The 8,900-nt window shown below is 42.2% G+C and overlaps 1 long non-coding RNA gene across 1 annotated transcript; it reads left to right on the forward strand.

Moving 5' to 3' along the window:
• The first annotated feature begins 1,306 nt into the window (after window positions 1-1,306).
• LOC133163651 (uncharacterized) lies at window positions 1,307-8,568 on the forward strand. Its single transcript, XR_009716425.1, has 3 exons — window positions 1,307-1,447; window positions 6,316-6,451; window positions 8,099-8,568. It is a non-coding gene; the product is annotated as an uncharacterized LOC133163651 (long non-coding RNA).
• Window positions 8,569-8,900: the final 332 nt, after the last annotated feature.

An 8,900-nucleotide genomic window follows, 5' to 3' on the forward strand; every position in this document is an offset into this window, starting at 1 on the left:
ATTTCCATTCATTACCTTTCAAGTTCCAGTACTAAAATCGTAAAGCTGCCTGCCTCAAAGACAAATTCCCTCTCTTGCTTTCAGTGTGGCGACTATCAACGGCAAACAACGCAAACTTGTCTGGAATAAATCTCCCAAGGCTGGCTTTGGAATCGTGCCGTTGCTTTGCGGCTCCCGCGTTATCGCAACAACAACGGGGCCTCATTCAGCCTTAATGAAAAGTAATTGTATACACGGGAAATGAATTCTTAAAGCATGCATCACTTCAACTTTTCCCGACATTTTGTCTTTGTCACAGAGGGATCGTTTTTTTTCCCCAACGACCAACTTAGCAATTACATCCAAGGAGTCTTTTGATACGAAAACAATATATCTTTTGGGCTTGGAACACAATTGCAGCAAACAAACAGCTGGTTATTAACCATCTCTTTGTTTTCTGTTCAAAATTGCACTTATTTTTAGCCTGCAGAAATTGTCTTTAATCAAGCATGTCTAAACATGGTTAATGGGACCTAATTAAAGATGCAAACCTAACAAAACAGTGATAACCATTAAGTCCTTAATTGGGCACCATTTGAAAGACTTTCAACCATGGAAGATTCATTACACGCATAAAAGACTTTGGACTTGTTCTGTGTTTCTACTTCCGATGGCCCCTTGCAGTTTTTCAATAATCCATCCCCAAATGTCACAGAATTTTGCTAGGCATGGCTAATATGAGTAGACCCACAAAAAATTGTCAAACAACTCATAACACAAAACCAAGACAAAGTCTGCCACGAAAGTCTGATGATTTTGAAATCAATCTGGCTATTTCCGAGTGACCGTCAAATGCCTCTATGGACACTGCTTAGTATTTGACCTTTGATCCACGATTGAGCCTTAGGAAATGATACGATCTGTAGGACTACATTATTTGTGAACAGCATTGCCAAAGAGTGACATAGCTTTCTCTACAGTTGTCCATATGGTCCTTAGCATGGAGACTAGCCTGCTAGCGTACACCCTCTTGGGAGACTCCCTCGAGCCCTGTCCGGGTCCACGAAACGACACGCAAAGTCCACTCTGATTCCCTGTAGAATTGCTGCTAGTTAAAGGAGCCGCGAGGTCCGGAACGATTTGTGCCCGAGGCGGCTGAGCCTCACCAGGAAGGCATATGTTGAGAGGAAGCTTGGCAGGGCCGGCGGGATAACCACATGGTGCCGGTGCTCTGTTGGTTCTCCATCTGCATGGGAAAGCACTGAGGTAAGTTGTTTGGCACTCTTCGAAGAACACAACGTATTCACAACTTAAATCTTTTGCATTTTGAATCTGTTATTTTTGTCAATTCAAATTGAAAATGTCAATTCATCCTGATTTATCTTCTTTCTTGCACTCTTGCCAGGTGGTGTACAAGAAGTCGTCCAAAGAGATGTCTGCGCTTTCTGAAAGAGGACTATAGAATAAGGTTAGATCAAAAGTCCTGACTAACAACTTAGTATGTCAATCGTATTATTTGTGTTATCTTCATTCCCTAGCATTGATCGTTTCTGTTTTTAACATCATTTGAATTGTTATCATCAGGTGATACCTTCTTTTTTTTCTGCTGTGATCCTTTACTGTATTGATTTCTGAAGTCAAATTTCTTTGTTTTTGCGCTCTTAATTAATGGCGACATGAAGTCGAGGAGACCTGGAGGTCTTTGCTCATCAGGTCCTGATGATTCCCTGTAGTAGTTGTTGTCTTCACCTTGTCCAACCTTGGGAGGCTACTAAATTTTCCTCATTGTGATGGTATCCCATAGATTCAATTTTCTTTGAGAGCTCGTTACCTCGCATGGTTGGCCATCGCGTGTGTCTGGTGTCCTTGCCGTGAGGGCGCCTCATTGACTTGGCAACAAGGACACAAGACGCATGTTAGTTTGCAATTATGTGCGACCGTGCAACGGCACGACCAGCAAAGAGTCCATTTGGTTTGAATTTCATCAGAACAGATATATCCGAAATTGACTGACCTTCCTCCATTGTTGCATTAAGGCCACGCCCACCTTATCGTAGTGATCGTGACCTGCCACAAGGTGATCATTTGGGCTCACTTAATTTTTATTTTAGAAGTTTTACTATTATTTTCTCCTTCAACCTATTTTCAAAACAATCAATGAAAAAAAATGAGTGCACAGTACTTTCATGAATTTATCTAGCGCTCCACTATCTTTCTTTAAATGACAAGCAAATTTAGGTTTAAAAATGCGGACCTAAAATAGGAATAAAAAAATATATCTCGTGAATAAATCATAAATTTAAAAGAAATAGTACATACAAATGTGAATGTCATAAAACAATTAAAATGTATTAGCAAGAGTTTAACAAATGAAATAACACTTAAAAAAGACGTCAATATTAATATGATGTGTTCAAAACCAAACATTTCTCATTTTGTTGGTTTTGTGGTTGGCGTGCGTGCGGTAGCGGTAGCCAGATGCGCCACGAGCAACCTTGACCTTTCCATCCGGCATCTCGCCTTCACGTCGCGTTTAACTTCGCGTGCTAAGGCCCCGACATCTCCGCTGACCTCCGCACGGGGGTCGTGGGCTTGCTGTTATCTATTGACCCTCGAACACACTTGTGCACACTTCCTCACACACACATCCATAAATGTGTGGGAGGAATCATCGATACAGCCGCATCAATGTGGCAGTAGTACTAGTTGTAGGCAAATTTCAAAATGGGCGGAGCTAGACACAATTGCCACTCCCCCTTAAGCAAAAAGCATTAGCTCCTTGACGTTTGGAACCACGGCAGGCCAAACTCAACTCTTCCGTTGCTATAGAATAAATCTTAATGGGAAATTTATCACGTTTGCCACCTTGGCTGTGTAATCTCCAATCGTCCCCGTCAGCGCAGCCGCCGCCTTCTCGTCTATTGATGAGCTGTCAGCGCAGCCAGTTCATCATCATCTCCGTCATACAATGCAACTTTCCATCAATTCCTCACCGAGGATTCGTTTTCTGCACCGATGCTCCTTCCTGCCATCTTTATGGCCAAATTTGCTGCTGCAGGCAAGCGCTCCTGCCGCCTCCATGGCGTACATTTACGAGCAGAAGTGTTGTTTTTAAGGTTTAGTCGAGCCCTGATGATAGCCAAGGAGGATCGGTGGTCCCTTTGACCCCTTCGCTTGTTCATATCGTGGTCAGGCATTCTCGGCAAAGCTTTCCTTGTTGTGGTGGGAACTGATTAGTGCTAAAGCGAGGGAAAGTAGATGTTGCTGTTTCTCCTTCTGTTTGTTGTTTTGGTGTTGCTTCTTTAGTCGCGTCAGTGAATGATAGAACATTTCAAATTAGGACAATGTCTGTTTGATTTGTCGGATTTGAGGAGAGTCGTGCTTTTGTCGTTTCTTAAATCAAGCGCATGACAAATTGCCGACAATGTCGAAGTCATTCGAAGGGTGAAAGGATGTCGCCACTATCAGCCACCCCCTTCCCCTCCTCCCCCCAACGCCAAACTCTCCACAGCCATGTGACACGTAAAGCTTCCTGCGTAACAGTAAATAATCCCGCCACGGCTAAACCTCCTATCAGATTAAAGTAAATCCCCCTCCCCCCTGCCAGCACCCCATAGTCAATTTCACTTTTTGTTGCGCTATCCATAACTTTATTAACTGTCTCATCATCATCTCGTGATGGCTGTGGAGGTGGGGAGTATATTCACCCACATGTCGCATCCACTTTGACATCATTGGGACTTTAGCATGCACAGATCTGCCTGCCGTTATGAATGGAGAGTGACCTCTGTCTAAACTCTGCAATCCCAAACCGTCTGTTGGACCACATAAGCTTCCAATTCTTTTGAGTATTTTTTCCCTCCTAAAATAAATATGACCTGAAAGGGATCTGATGTAATTCCATTATATTGGCATCAGCTTCATGTGCTTTTTTTTTTTATAGTGATTTTTATTTTGATCTTAAATTGGCCTTTGGGCCACTTTTGGTTGTGCCCTCTGAAGTCTGCCTAGCAACAAGTGGCCCTTTTAACTATTCATTAGAAAATGAACCATATTTGGTAACAGACAAGTCTTCCAAATGATGGGTCAATTTTTGTTTTTTTATTTTCTATTACTCTGTAAACTCCCAAGTAATCGTGCTCTTTAGTCAGATGCTCGCATGACAGATGTCCTTTGTCTTTCAATCCAGATATAATCTGAGGCATTAAGGTCACTTCTGTCCTTCCTATTTGATGAATTAATGGCTTGATGATTTTTCTTAAGAACCTCTGATACATGCATGCAGTCTCCTCAGATAACCTAAGCTTTTCTTCTGCTCATTGACGCAAAAATTGTGAATGGTGACTTGCGTTTGAGTGCAAATATGCCGAGCGTTATCATGCATGATTCGCTTTAATTCTTCTGTTAATTTTCAATCATTTTGTCTGAATGTCTGCTGATGACTCATCCTCCAGGAAGCCTTGAAATTCCTCCGTATTGACTTTCAGCCGTCGTCCTTGTTTGACTTTCTCCCCCAAAATAGAGTCCCGCCCCTCCCTCCTTCTGACATTTTCAAACTTTGAGTGACAGGTGTGCAGGCTGAATCAATCACAAGGAGAAAAGTGCAAAGACTTCAGGGAGGTGTGGCCGCTGATTGACACCTCGCCCTGTCTGGCTAAACAAACAGCACCGACCATTAGGAGTTTTGATAACACTACTTTTCAGTCCAATTCGATTTCATGTTTCCTGAATTTGTGCAAGCCGAATCCCACGGCAGCTACAAAAGTCCACCGAAACCCGTCCGTCGCCGCTCGGTCCTCATCTACGTCAACCCGGTCCAGGAGGTGCCCCTGAGCAGTAGCGGCAGGATGGGTGGGAGTCACGGAAGAGCAGAAGAAGATGTTAATCGCATGGGAAAAGCAAAGTACAGAAAAAAAAAAACTTTGGCGTAAAATCCTCTTACATAACAGCAATGTTTTCTTTTTTTTTGGTAGCTTTGTTTAGGATCTGTGAAATGTCACATTAGTGTGAAGAGGCCTGCTGGAAAAATCTCCTAATTCACATTTTCCCTGCATGAATTGTCTCGTTGCAGCCATCTGCTCGTCGGCAAATCGAGCCCCAACCACATTCTGCCCGCCCAAAGGAATTAAAGTAGAAAATTCACTTCCATTTTTTTTTTTTTTAAATTACCGTTTTTTTCCATGTATAATGCGCCCCCATGTATAATACGCACCCTAAAAATGGCATGTTGATGCTGGAAAAAAGCCTGTACCCATGTATAATACGCACCCAAATTTTGACTCCTACTTAAGTCCGTAAATGTAAAATTATTTCAGAAAAAAGATCATCTTTGGGAACAACCGGATGTTATTCTGCCGGTGAGTATCACTGCGCATGCGCTAGCAAACTCGATAGCGAAGAAATGTTTTGGATTTGTGTAGGGTACATTGTGACAGCAAACGAGCAGGTGATCGAGCAAGCGTCTGATGCGAGAGCATTGTGTTCGTATGGAGCGTGTTTGAAGTGAACAGCTGAAAAGAAAGCGCATCTGTAATGGCGGCCTCCGTATCATATCCGGATAAAAAAAAAATATATATATATATATTTATTTTTTTTGTACCCATATATAATGCGCACCCCAGATTTGAGGACAATAAATTAGTTAAATTTTGCGCATTATACATATACAAAAAACGGTATTATTCTTTTTTTTTTACTATGGCATTAGTTATAAATTGTGGGTACATTTCAAGTCAATGAATCGATTGTCATTAACGATAACAATTATTATAATCTCCCAACATTCCAAAACAAATCCGGGACTGCCTCATCTTCCCTGGAATGTCCACCTGACTTTAATCATAAAGGCCAGCTCTATCTTTCCATTTCCTTTTGTCCGATTGTTCCCCACACAATGCGCGTGTGCACAAAGACCTCAAGTATTCCTTTCCTATTATCTGCATCTGATATGACGCCGGAGAGGAAAGATGATTTCCAAGTGTGCGCTCGTACTTTCATGTAGCAAAAAGGAAAAGAAAAAAGGTGATCCCAAGGACCCCGAGAGGTCATTCATATTGATCAGAACGTGGACGTTGTCTCCAATCTCCCGCTAGATGTCGGCTGCTGATAAATCGTCTTAGAGATTTTGTATTGTTCTTCCTTGTTCGTACAATTGCGCTTTCATGTTCAACTTTAATGACAATCAAAGTGCAATGGTAGCATCATATATTGTATTTATATTCCAACCAAAAACTGTTGATCTAAGCTTAGCTGGGGAGAAAAAAAAAAGAAAAGTAATATTGAGAATATAGTTACAATACTATAAGATAAAATCCTAATTCTTTCTTTGGGCAGCAGAAGAGTCACTGGTTGTGCAGTTGATGGCAGTGAATAGATGGGTCGTCTCAGCGTACGTGCTGCAGGGAAACTACTGAAGCGACAGGAAGGACATTGCTTATTAACCTGCCGTCTCACCAGCGAAGAAGAAAAGCGGGTGAGAGCTTCACTTTGTTCTCTCATTTTGACTACTACTTCTTAAGATTACGATACTACAATTTCAGATTCATCTTACATTATGAGCTCGTTTTCTTAACTTCTAAAGATTCAAACTTAATTCTTACACCTTTAATCTTTTAACACTTTGCTACAAAGTGGCGGCAAAGCGCTCCTTTTTTATTAGACAGGACTCTTGCCTCGAAATAATTTGCGAGGTTTTGACTGCGCCAGACATGATTAAACGGCTGGGCTATTTCCATACTGATTGGAGTGGATCACCTCATTAAATCAATGCATATGCATGTACTTGCTTTAACGCCGCTCGTGGTCTTAATCTAAAAATCCATACAGATCCAAAGACAGAGGTAGCATGGCACGCCGTGATTTCAACTGCACTAAGAGGATCATGAACAACGAGCGAGGACTGACGTGTGCAAAGTTAGTCAAGGGTAATGAAAAAGGAATTAGTGGCTTTATTTGAGAGAAAAAAAAGAGAAAATAACATGAGTTCAAATGAGCTCCCAGCTGTGTTTTTGCCGCACTGAGCAGCTTGCTTTTAAAACAAAAAGCCTAAGTGACCTTGATGCGATAATGATAAAATAAATAAATGATACAGACCGTCCCACACTTGTGACATCCTCTCTGCTCCGTTAGGAGCCTCTTAACGTGTTAGCGAGTGTTTGTGGCCCCAAAACAGCTTAGATGAGTGCGGCAAGGTGACGCAGGCTGGTCGCATCAGTTAGCCAGCCAAGAGCCAAACTACTCTCGTCTGGGCATGTGCAGACCGGCACTGCTGCAGCACTGCAGACCGGCATGCAGACAACAAACCACACGGAGCCCGCTGAGTCGTCACGAAAACACTCTTTACACAGCATCCACTTGAATAACATCAAACATGAACACTGAAGCCCTAACCCTAGCTTTAAACCCTACTTTGAAACCCTAACTCTAGTATGAAACCCTAACCCTAAGTTGAAACCCTAGTTTGAAACCCTAGTCATAGCTTTAAACCCTAATTTGAAAGCCTAACCTTAGTTATAAACCCTACTTTGAAACCCTAACCCTTGCTTTAAACCCTACTTTGAAACCCTAACTTTTGTACGAAACCCTACTTTGAAACCCTAACCCTAGCTTTAAACCCTACTTTGAAAGCCTTTTGATACACAATTTGCCATCGCGGGCCACAGAAAATAATGTGGGGGGCCGTATCTGGCCCCCGGGCCTTGAGTTTGACACCTGTGTTGTAAACAAGGCCACGGCTGCCTCTCATACCCTATTATTCTCCTATATGTGAGCCTGTGAGGCCTCGCAGCATCCCTCATTATTGGACAGCTCAGGTTGCTGAGGCATGGAAACAGGTGGAAGGTAAATGGCACAGCATCGTCACCGTCGCCTTCGTGACGCACCCCGCTTGCACTAAAAGCTGTCATCCATTTTGTGGCCACTGATGACGAGGGTGCAGAAACAAGAGGAGGGATGAAGCAGAGAGGAGGGATGCTGATCTCTTGGCTAAAAGAGCCATCTAGTGGAGGCAAGCGGTATTGCAGCTACATAGTCAAACGTTTGCTTTGACTGTTGTGATGTGTTTGAGAATGAAGAGGTGAGTTCAAGTGTTCTTTGTAACCAAGTTTTATTTCTTTTGCAGAATAATCATTCAATCACAAAGCAAAAAAAAAGGGACAAGTTGGACGACAGTCTGCTCGTTGCTGCGTGATGAAGTAGTCGGCCGGTGATATGAGTGTGGACAAGTCCACAGTTTGGCCACAGGTGCTTCTCCAGGAGCTCATTTACCTGCTGGAGAAGAAGAAGCGCTTGCGGCTAAAGCTAAATCGTGGCAGGCTTTTCACCTGCGTGAACCTGGATTTACCACCTCTGTCTGTAAGGAAAAGGAACAGACACAGTGACTCATTTTTAGTTGACTTTTTATTTTTCACTTTAGACTGGAAACTGAAGCAGGTGATCGTTCGTGCATTTGAAATATCAGACGGCCCATGAAATGCTGTCACCTTGGCGAGGAGCGCTACACCAGTCAATCCATGCTGCAGGAACCCGGTACTGCAGCACCACCTGGTGGACAAGAGCAGGAAGAACATGCAATGACCGCATCAGTGAATGTATCACATGCTAGAATAAATTTGTCAAACATTACAATACACTGTTGTTTTAGTCTTACGATACACTCGTTTTTTTCTAAAAAGCATCACTATACACTGTCGATTAAAAAAAAAAAGCCTTACTATACAATCGTTTTTCTTAAAGCCTTATCTTACAAGGTAATTTAAAAGACAAGCCTGAATATACGTGTTTTGTTTTTCCAAAAAAATAAAAGCCTCATACATAGTCATCTAAATAAAAGCCTTACTATACATGGTCTTTTTTTTAACTAAAAAAAAAAAAAAAAAAACTAACTATACATGGTCATTAAAAAAAAAAAAAAGCCTTACTAT

The sequence above is a fragment of the Syngnathus typhle genome, linkage group LG12, assembly GCF_033458585.1.
Source record: "Syngnathus typhle isolate RoL2023-S1 ecotype Sweden linkage group LG12, RoL_Styp_1.0, whole genome shotgun sequence".
Taxonomy (NCBI): Eukaryota; Metazoa; Chordata; class Actinopteri; order Syngnathiformes; family Syngnathidae; genus Syngnathus; species Syngnathus typhle.